Raw genomic sequence first — 11,363 nt, forward strand, 5'->3', positions numbered from 1 at the left:
CCCGAGTTCACCCCTCAGTTTCCGGAAGCCGTGGCCCGAGTTCACCCCTCAGTTTCCGGAAGCCGTGGCCCGAGTTCACCCCTCAGTTTCCGGAAGCCGTGTCCATTCTCCAGCCGGCCTTGTTTGCCTGGAAAGGTTTCTTCTCCAAGCGGCTCAGAGGAGAGCCGTCTACACAGCAGTGCCTTGCCGGGCACGAATCTCCAGAAGTCGCTTTATTTGAACAGCCCCAAGCCCACTGCCCTTCTGACCCACAGTGAGCCTGTGGAACAGAGCAGAACTCCCTACAATTTCTGTGACGGAACGAACGCTCGAAGGGAGCCGACGGCCTCAACTCTCTCCCAAGGAGCAGGGGGTGGGTTTGAACCCGTGGTTTGGACAGCAGAACCCATTTTCCCCCCCTGCTTAGAGAGGGGAGAGGACTCCACAGAAAGTGCATGCGGAGTACTTCCGCGTCCACACCCCCGCTGCTTCTCCACGGATGGTTTATAAAGCAAAGCGGTGCCGCCACCTTGGGGCAGCCCTTCTACACTCTCACTCACTGCCGCCCGGCCGATTCTGACTCCCGGAGACCCTATAGGGCTAGAAAGCCTTGTCGTTTTCCCGCGGAGTGGCGGGTGGTCTACCAGCTGCTCATCTCGTGGGTAGCAGGCCACAGCATAACCACCGGGTCACCAGAGTTCAACCAGTGCTCTCAGTGGGACTATTTTGCCTTTGGGAGGATTAGGCAATAGGAGAATCAAACTTAATTCAACATTCCCAGTGTGCTCGTCCGATCCCAAACATTCATTACACAGATTACTGAGCATCACTTGATATATTCGACAGCGGTTTACACTTTTTAAAAAAAACTCACCTCTTCAGATGAAAAAATCGTTTTGCAAACGAAATAAATAAATTGGCCCTCTATTTCATGATCTTGTTTAAAACAAAGATGCCAAGATAACTTTCAACTTGAGAATCCATTTCAGCGAGGGAGAAAGAGTGGGAGAAAATGTACGTTAATATCTGAATTTAGTACGTTAATATCTGAATTTAGTATTGGCTTGTTGCTATTGGAAAACCTTAAGCTGCGTATACATAATTTCCTGAAACGACCATGAGGTGGCGCTCACGTTCACAGAACGCACTTCTTGGGGGAGAAAGTCACCTGTCAATACCTGAAGCCAAAACACAACTTTAATAAAAGTGAAAACAGAAGGAACAGAGACTTGGGGAGAAATAACAAGAATAAGACGAAGCGAGAACTGTGCACACCTATGTTTGTTGCAGCACTATCCACAATCGTATAAACAGGGAGATGACCAGAAAGCCCAGTCTGGGGAGGAATGGATAAATTAACTCTGGTACATGCACGCAATGGAATACTGGGCGTCTAGCGAAAGCGACGATGACACTGTCAAACACCTCATGGCATGGACTGTTTGGGAGACATCATAGTCAGCAAAGTGAGTCAGTCTCATAGAGACAAATATGCACGAGATCACACAAGAAAAGTGGCCTTTGAAGTCTACCTGCAAGCCAGGGAACAGGAGGGGGGAAGGTAAGGGAGGACAGAAGAGAGGGAGAAAGAAGGTAAGGTAAAAGAAAAAATAAAGAGCGGACCACATTCAGGGGCCCTTGCAGTGAGGTTTCTGCCATACTGCCAGTGTTCTGGTTCTTGACACGTGGCTGACAGTGACTTGGGCATTTACTTTCTAAAAATGAATTGAGCTATACAACTGCATTTTATATATGTTTTTCCCCTTTGTTATATTCCACAATAATAAAAAATTATTAATAGAGGGAAATTATTATCCCCTTTCAGGACATAGCTATCGAGGCCCAAGCCAGTAGCAGGAAAAAAATTTAGGACCCATAAAATTGCCTCTCTCAAAGTTGCTTTACCACCATCGGTCCCTTTAAAAATCAGAAATGGTATGAGCCCCTAATAAAATGTTAAAAAAAAAAAAAAGATATGACAAAATAATTTTTAAAAAAAATCAGAAATGATAAAGCAAAGTGAAGATACTGAGAACCAAATGATAATGAAACTATCACCAGCATGTTGTCTTCAGAAGGAAATGTGTGTTTAAAAACACATCGATCAGGACATAAGAAAGGATGAAAGCCAAAGAGCTACACATTCAACTAAAACCCCAGCAACAGAAGAAAGGAGCAAATAACGATGAATAGCCTGCTGTGGACCCCAAGTCTGACTGAAAACATGAACAGTCGAGTAATATGTATTTTGTGTAAGTGGGTGTGGAGCCCTGGTGGGGTTGTGGTTACACATTGGGCCGCTAACCACAAGGTCAGCAATTCGAAAGCCCCAGCCACTCTTTGGGAGAAAGATGAGGTTTCTACTCTTGTAAAGAGTTACAGTCTCGGAACAATCATGAGAACAAGGGGGTAGTTTTACCCTGCCCTATAGGGTCGCTATGGGTTGGAATTGACACAATGACAGTGAGTTTATTATATTCTGCACCCCATACATTTTTTTTTAGTAGGAGATAAAAAGGCATTTTATCAGAAATACAAGATCTTCGCTCCTGCTGATGTACAACAGGGTTGGCTTCATGAATTTCCTCCACCCACCACTCCTCCCCCCCTTTTTAAATAATGGTCCCTCTACTGGATTCATTAGTACTGGCTTCATTTGTCTGGAAATGATGGCAAATCTCCCTGCAGACCCCAGTCTGAGGTACATATCAAGCATTTTAACTTGTCATGCCACAACTTTCCTCTGCTTCTTCCCAGCTTCACTCCAGGCACTTAGGAAGGTATTAATCTAGGTTTTCAGTATTGCACTGTTAGTCTGGGTTGACTAGAAAAACAAATCCAGGGACACTCACATGCGGTATGTATACAAGAGGGCTTTATATCAAAGAGTAATTGTCTATTGAGAAAACATCCCAGCCCAGTCCAGATCAAGTCTATAAGTCTGATATTAGCCCATATGTCTGATATGAGTCCATAAATTATTCTTCAGACTCATGCAGCAAATGCAATGATGCTGAATGCAGGAAGATCACAGGCCGGTGTGTGGAAAGTCTTGTGGTCGTGGCCGCATCTCCAGGCTGCCATCAATGTGGCTCCATGTGGCTTGTCAACAGGAATGTATAGTGGAGAGAAAGGGCCTCCCCCATCCAAGGAGGAAGTGAGGAAGTTCCCAGAGTCCTCATAAGGCCACACCCACAAGGAGGTATGATTCGGCTGTGACTGATTGACAGGACAGACTTCACCCCTACACTTATTAATCAAGTTGACATAAAATTATTATGTCACCACTACATGACCTAAACAAGGTGAAAAATCAGCAAGAACTGAGAGAGACCACTGTTTGGTACAGTACACAATTTACTGGAGAGACAAACAGCATGCACAGAACATTTACATCAGGCATATAAATTTTAAAATCCACATATAACTGCACAGGTCTAATTCAAACTTTTGCTGTCCAAGGGTCAGTTGTGTATACAAAGCACATAGCACAGAATGCCCCGAAAATGATACTTAGTTCCTTTTATTGGCCTTCCACTATTTCTCTCTTCTTCTTTTACATTTTATTACTCTTCCCAAGAACCAGCTTTTGATATTCTCTGTATTATTCATTTTTATATTCTCTACTGTTCATTTTTGTTTTCCTTGATTGTGTTTTATCTCCCCCCCACCCCATTGATTTCTTGTTTCTTTTATTTGCTTTTACTTGTGGGTGGAAAAAGTCTTGTGGAAGCATCTCAGTGCTGGCGCGACTCTCCATGTGGCTCCTCCAGTTCCAGGGCTCTAGCTGCCATTAGCATGGCTCCATGGGTCTAGTCAACAGAATGTGAAGCAGGGTGTGTGTGTCCCCTCCAGAGAGGATGACAGGAGTTCCCAGAATTCTCCGGAGAAGGCCGTGCCCACACAGAGGCATCATTGGCTGTAGCCTGATTAATAGCTAGACTCCACCCCTTTGCTCAAGTTGACAGGAAATTATATACCTGCCACAAACAGTTACTAAGTGTCCACCCTGTGCTGGGCATTGTTTTTACATCCTCATTGTATTACCTCGTCCTCAGTGACCTTGTTTCTACTCTGACAACAGAGTAGAGAAACCCACAAGGGCTCTGGCGCCCTGTTGATTCCCGGCTCCTAGCCTTCCAGGTGTATCCAAGTGACTTAATGTCTTTGGCCTTGCCTTCCCATCTGTTGGCTGCAATTGATGTTGTCTGTCTCATTTGTGGGTTGTGAGGATAAAATGAGTTAATGTTTCAAGGGCAGAGCTGACAGTTTTGTCCTTACAAAGACTATTAAGTTATGTAGACTATTAGTTGGAAGCAAGTCTTTTAATTTAAGGGAAAATTTCTTCTCCAATGGCGCATGCATAGTATGTAATTTTCTTTTCAAGGTGTCTGGTTTAGGCCTCACATTGTATCATGAAGTAGGTAGTACACACGCTACGTGCATCTCTGTTTAAAAGTAAAGGAAACTGAGTCACAGGGCTAGTGCTGCAAACTCCTAATCCAGCATTCAATGTTCTTTACACTGAACTGACTGTGGACCATGATCAAGCCTTGCCTTCATACACCTGTGATTAAATTGCTGTTGTTTTGGCACGTCATTTCTGATTCATAGGGAGTTCCGGTCAACGCCCCAGAGGGTTTTCTAGGCTTTGAGCCTTCCAGAGCAGAGCTCCCACAGAACCCAGTAGTTTCAGTTGACAGGTCAAGCCCACCAGCCGCTCCGTGGTGAAGACACATGGCAGTCTTTTTCTGAAAAACATATGAAGCTCAGCAACCCCAGGAAGCATTGCTGCTCTGTCTTACAGGGTCGCCATGCACCAGAATTGACCACAGGGGGTTGGGATAAATCACTTGGCTTCTGTTCATCACAGTTTTCTAATGATAAAAGGAGGAAATGGGCCCAATTGTTAGCTGTTACTGTACATCGTAATCACCATGGAGAGCTTTAGAGATCTGATTAAATCAATCAGAGAAGGGGTGGAGGCGTGCTTTCAAAACTCTCTCTTTTCCTAATGTTCAACAAGGTCAAGAAAGTGGAGTGTACATGCCTACCTCTCAGAGACACTTTATGGTGCTTTGGAGGTTATTCACACCACAAAAATAAAAGGCAAACAAATGCCTTGTCCCCTAGTCCATTCTGACTTGTAACTGCCCTCTAGAGCAGTGGTTCTCAACCTTCCTAATGCCACGACCCTTTCATACGCCTCCTCATGCTGTGGTGACCCCCAACCATAAAATTATTTTCGTTGCTACTTCATAACTGTCATTTTGCTACTGCATGAATCAGGCGACCCCTGTGAAAGGATCGTTCGATCCCTAAAGGGATTGTGACTCACAGGTTTTTTGTTCTTAGTAAATCATTTTATTGGGGGCTCTTACAGCTCGTATAACAAGACATACATCAACTGTATCAAATTCATTTGTACATATGTTGCCATCATCATTTTCAAAACATTTCCTTTCTGCTTAAGCTCTTGTTATTAGCTCCTCATTTTTCCCCTCCTTCCCCCACTGTCATAAACTCATGGGTCCCTGATTAATTATAAATTATTATTTTCTTATCGCACACCGTCCACTGTCTCTCTTCACCCACATTTCTGTTGTTTGTCCACCTGAAGGGTTATATATCAATCATTGTAGCTGTTTCCCCGTTTCTCCCCCACCCACCCCAGCCTTCTTCCCACCCTCATGGTATCGTTACCCCCACTACTGTTCCTGGGCTGTTTATCTGTCCTGGATTGTATGTGTTAGAGCTCATGCTGATAAAACACTCACTGTCATCAAGTCATTTCTGACTGGTCATTGCCCCCGGGTAGAACTGCCCCTGTGGGTTTCCAAGACTGGGACTCTGTACAGGAGTAAAAAGCCTCACCTTTGCCCATGGAGCAGTTTTGTACTGCTGACCTTGAGGTTAGCAGCCAGATGAGTAACCACTATGCCACCGGGGCTGATTATCACACAAAATGGTGAATGTACTATATCCCACTGAATTGTACATTTTACACCATTAAAATGGTATTTTGTGTTGCCACAATATGCACTTCTCTATATAAAGAAAGAAGGCATATGATAGAGAAGAACTAGAGCAGAGATTTTCAGAAAGGAGATAATACATGAGCTAAGCTTTGGAGAAATCACCAAAAGGTGAGGAAGAAGGTACAGGCACACTGGAGTAGCCTGGAAAAGTGAGTGAAAATGTGAGCATTGATATTGAGAGGGCAGGATCGCAGGGTGTTAGGACAGAGACTGCAGATAGCAAGGCTGGGCAAGGCTATGGTCTGGGCTACAAAATCAAGAACTTCAAACCTTGTCCCACAGGCAGTGTAGAGGGCATGGCATTTTCCCAGCAGGACAGTGACATGATCAGATGGGAGTTTTGGCAATTGATGGAAGTTTTGGCAATTGTAATATGCCAGAGGATCCGGAGGGCATGGGAAAGAAGCACAAAGGCTTAGAGACAGAGGGTCAGTGCAGAAGGCCAGGTGGTGTGAGCCTGGACGAGGTTAAGAGCAAGGTTGAATGGAGAGGTGAGCATGGTGGAAGATCGTTTGGACTTTAAAGGCAGGATCTGATGTTTGATAGAAAGTTATTGATGGATGCTGAGTGAAGTGAGTTATACACCAAAGGGCAAGTATTGTATGAGATCTGTATTGTTTTAAGAAATCAAGATAAAGGTTTTCATACCACAAGAAACAGACTTTGGTGGTTTCTAGGAGTGAAGGGGCAGGGAGCTAAGGGGAAACAATGAGTTAGTGTGTAGACAAGTGTTGACTTGGGTGAAGGATAAGGTGACCAGATTTAAAGCGGGATACCATTGACCGGGGCTGGGGGGGTGTTCTTAATTAAAAATTTGGTCTATATGGACCAAGTAGACCGTTCCCTAGCTTGTCGTGCATTCTTTCCAAAAATCGGGACTGTCCCGCCAAAAGCGGGACGACTGGTCACCTTAGTGAAGGAGAAGGAGAGAATATACTTTAAGAAGGAAGTGGTGAAAAAATGGGGAGTGACAAAGGCAAAACAACTCCCACCTAATTCACAGTTAAAAGTCTGAGGCAGGGAAAGAGACTGACGAGTAAGAGACTGATGAGTAAGTAATTCATCAAGAGACTTGATGGTTTGCTGTCAAGTCAGTGTAGAATGGTGATCCAACAAGCAGCCATCTAAGTGAGGTGTCAGCTAAGTCCACACAGAAAAAGCACAGCAGCCAGTGTGATCCAAAGATAGCTAATAATAAGATCCGAACCTGGAGGAGGGAATGGTACCAGTGCCTAAATTCTAAACACTTGGTTTTTGGAAAGCTATGGATGAAAGTGGTAACCTAATAATCAATTTGCAGGGATCCCTCTGTGGATTGAGTTCTCAGAAGAAGCCCCAATGTACCTAGACTAGGAACATTAGCAGTCCTCAAAACAGACAAAGAGCACTGTAAAGCGGATTTTAGAAGCCGTGCTTAGGCTGGAATGTAACATCTTGTAATTTGATCTCTCTCTGGGCTCAGTGTGAATTTATTCTAAAAGTTTAATATCCTCTGCTGTCTCTTAGATTAAGGTCTTTGCCCATTTTATACAGTCATTGTTGCTGGGCCCTTCCTTGTTGTTTGCCCTGGTTTTGTTTGTTCAGCTACATAGGGAAACCGGGATGAGGGAATGACAAAGACCGTAGGTGGATTGATAATTTCCTGGGGGCACTGAATGGGAAGGTGGGGGAAGTGGGGAGTCAATATCAATGAGTACAGGAAGGGGGGAAACTTCTTGACATGACTGAACTAGTGAATTGTCTGAGGTTAATTATAGTTCAATTTAAAAGAAAGAAAAGGCGTTCCAAAGGGGTTCCCCTGTTCGTGCCTCTGCATGGATTCAACTCCCAATCCTTCAGTTAGCAGCCAAGGGTGCACCACCCAGGGATCCTAGACAAGGAAGAGGGGGGACAGTTCATAGCCTCATGCTAGAGATTGAGTGCTTCTTCTAAAACCACACGTCTGTGTTGTAAACCTGAAGCCCCATGGGGATGGGATTCCATGTGGAAACCAGGCGTTCTTTGCTCTGTTATGTGAATGAGGCCAGGCTGGTGTCAGTTTTGTCAGAAATCAGTCACCTCTGAGATAAAAAAACAAGTAATTTGGACACAGAAATAAAGAAGCCCACCCAGATCGATGGTCAAGGAGCCAAGGAACAGATAGATGCTCAGAAAAGACCAGGACCTTCCCCGGGAGCTGACAGAGAGGAACGAGCCAGTGCACTGACTTTGGACTTCTCGCTTCTTAAACTGAGAGAAAATAATGTTCTGTTCACTAAGGCCACCACTTGGGGTTTTTCGGGTACAGCAGCACTAGGAATCTTCCCCCCCCACCCCCCGACGAGGACCCGAGTGGCTGTCCAGGGCTTGAGCCAACGAAAGCAACAGGAGGCAAATCCCACACTCAAGACCATCGTGTTAACGATGATGTCAGCCATGGGCAGACTGATTGTACAAACATCCCCTGGGACCATGTGAAATTTGCTATACGGGGATTTTCACTGCCGGAGGATTCTGCCGCCCTGTTTTCTTCAACGAGAGACGAGGGCATTTCCAGAAATGAAATCCTCACTAGGCTGGCTGCCAAGTGCGAGGAGGGGGACATTTGGCAACACACACCACAGCCTGACAATTGTCTTCTGTGACCCTGAGAGTTGCTGGAGACTGGGCACAGAGACGGGTGGTGGGCCCAGGGTATAGCAAGGATGGAGAGGCAAGAGGCCCGCTGCTGGCCCTGGCTGGCTGGTTCTACTCCCATCCCTGACACAGCCAGTTGTGAATTAGGGAGTCAGTCCCGTCCTCCCAAACCCACCTGCCCTGCCCCAGTATTCATCCCAAGATGGGGAACTTGTCGCTGCAGTCATCCCAGCCCTGAGCACAGTCCTGAATCATCCTAGTGAGGCACCGGGAAGCTGATGAACTGAACCACTGATAGTGGGCTGACAGGCGGCGCTGACTTCAAAGTCCCTGCTCCTAGTCTCTTCTCCAGCTGAAGCCGGAGCCTGAAATCTGATGGGTTTGCTGACCCACTTACTCTGTGATGGTTGTTAGTGGCAGGTGAATCTATGCTGCTTCGCAGCAGGCAAGCCCCTGTGGGCAGAGCAGAACTGCACTGCAGGGTTTTCAGGACTGTGACCTCGAAGCAGAGAGCGCCAGGTCTTACTTCAGCAGCACCACGGAGTGGATTTGAACTGCCAACCGTTCAGTTAATTGGCCAGCAGTAAATGTATGCCATCCAGGGATTCTTACTCATCCCTCTTAATTAATTACTCATCAGTCAAATATAACCTGAGGCTCCTTGCACCTGAAAGGAGCCCTGGCGGTGCAGTGGGTAAAGTGCTGAGAGGTTGGCAGTTGGACCCCACCAGCCAGGCCCTGGGAGAAGCTGAGGCAGTCTGCTCCCCTACCAATGATGCCCTCAGCAACCCTGCAGGGCAGGTCTACTCGGTCCTGTTGGACCACTGTGTGATAGAATAGACTTGTCAGAGCAGGGGCCTGGCGTCCAACACAATGGATCCTCTGCACATGACGGTCCAATGCTCGCAAGATGTCATTAAAGCTAGCCTGGACATCACACTAGACTGAAATTGGCTTGTTAACACCTCAAACAGGAACAGGAAAGGCAAAGAGTTATTTTATTCATTTAGTCTAAATAATAAAGCATTATCATGCCAGAAGGCACCGCATTTTCTAGGGACCAATGACCACCTAAAGACTTGGTAATCTGTGCAAAAGTTGAGGGCCATTAACTTGGTCATTAGATCAGTAGGCCAAGATTTGCATGGACATTAAGCTCATTTCCTAGGAAGAAGCCATTATGGTTGCTCATGTGTTACGTCAGAATACATCTGCCCAGAGCATAAAAGGTATATAATCAAGACAAATCAGTTGACTCACCTAAGATAATATTTTTCCCTTAATTATCTAGGTAGTCTATGGAAGTCTTTCTTTTAAAAAAAATTAAAAACTAGAGCATTATTAGAGGACGGAGTCCCTTCCTCCCTCCATTGTGCATTCAAGGAATCCTGGTGGTGGAGCGGTTCAGTGCGTGGCTGCTCACCCCAGTCAGCGGTCTGAACCCAGCAGCCACTCTGTGGAAGGAAGACGGGACCTGCTTTTGTAAGGATTACAGTCTCAGAGGCCCTGGGGGCGGGTCATTCTCCTCCGCTCCACAAGACTGCTCTGGTTTGGAGCCCACTTGATGGCAATGAGTTTGGTTTGATATTGCGCATTCAAACCACAGATGCTATATCAAGCAGAATGACAGAAGTGGCCTTACAGTCTTGGACATTAAGACAAGGACAAGACATGAAGAAACCAAGAGCCCAAGTGTTCCGGCTTCAGGAGGTATCATCTAAACACAGTATGGTCTTGCTCTGTCCAATGAGATGTGCTTTCGTCATGGTGGCATGACAGCGTTCAAAAGGCTTTCTGTATCCTGGACATGAACCCCACATCAAACACATCCTCAGAATTGCAAGAGATGAGGTTATTGAATTAGCGTGAGGCTAATTCACTAGTGATGTCATTGTGGCCGTAGTCTCCATGGACAAAGACACAGGAGAAGCCAGGATCGGGGCAGGAGAGAGCAGATAGTGACCTCTCCCTTGCTCTTTTCCCACATAAATCCCACTTAATTGTCCCCTAAATATTGGAATCAAGACAGAGAGGGTTTTATTTTAAACTGTGTAGAATCTGACAAATAGCTCTGGCCCTGTACACTTACAAGCCCATTGGAGAGAGCCAGCTGGCATCACCGAGAGTAAGGGAAGGTCCTGTCTATCAATCTTGTCAGTCCTGTCAGTCTGGCCCTCAGATATCGAAGGATGTGTGTAGACTTGTGGCCTTGCCTTTCCCAGCTGTAAAACCAGTTCTCAGCAATTGCATGTCCACATAAGCATTAAACCACGTTTTGAGAAACTCAAAGCGTCTGTTGTTGCTATTGTTGTTGCTAGGTGCCGTTGAGTCCGTTCCAACCCACAGCCACCTTATCCACAACCAACCCTAACCCTGCCCCGCCCCCACACCATGCTCACAATGTGAAAGCGAGGACTTTCATCCTTGAGAGTTCTTTTGACGTAGGGACCATTACTTATTTTGAAAAAGGTGTTTGTCTTATTTGCTCTTGGGAGTTTCTGAGGTTGAATAGAAAACTCCCAAAGATTTCGGAGTTTAAAAATACGAGGGTGAGTCAAAAAATATTGCTACAAAATTGTGGCAAGCTTGATTAAATAAAAATATTAAATGTGAAGCTACTGGTTCTTGGTACATCCTCTCTCTAGGTCTGTGCCTTCTGAAAGTGCAGTTTCCATTTCTAGCCCCCTCCCCCTTAACAATTCTGTGCCCTTTGATGGACAGCTTCTCAAA

This window comes from Echinops telfairi, unplaced genomic scaffold (assembly GCF_000313985.2).
Source record: "Echinops telfairi isolate 266 unplaced genomic scaffold, ASM31398v2 ScPeMD7_7467;HRSCAF=8505_1, whole genome shotgun sequence".
Classification (NCBI taxonomy): domain Eukaryota; kingdom Metazoa; phylum Chordata; class Mammalia; order Afrosoricida; family Tenrecidae; genus Echinops; species Echinops telfairi.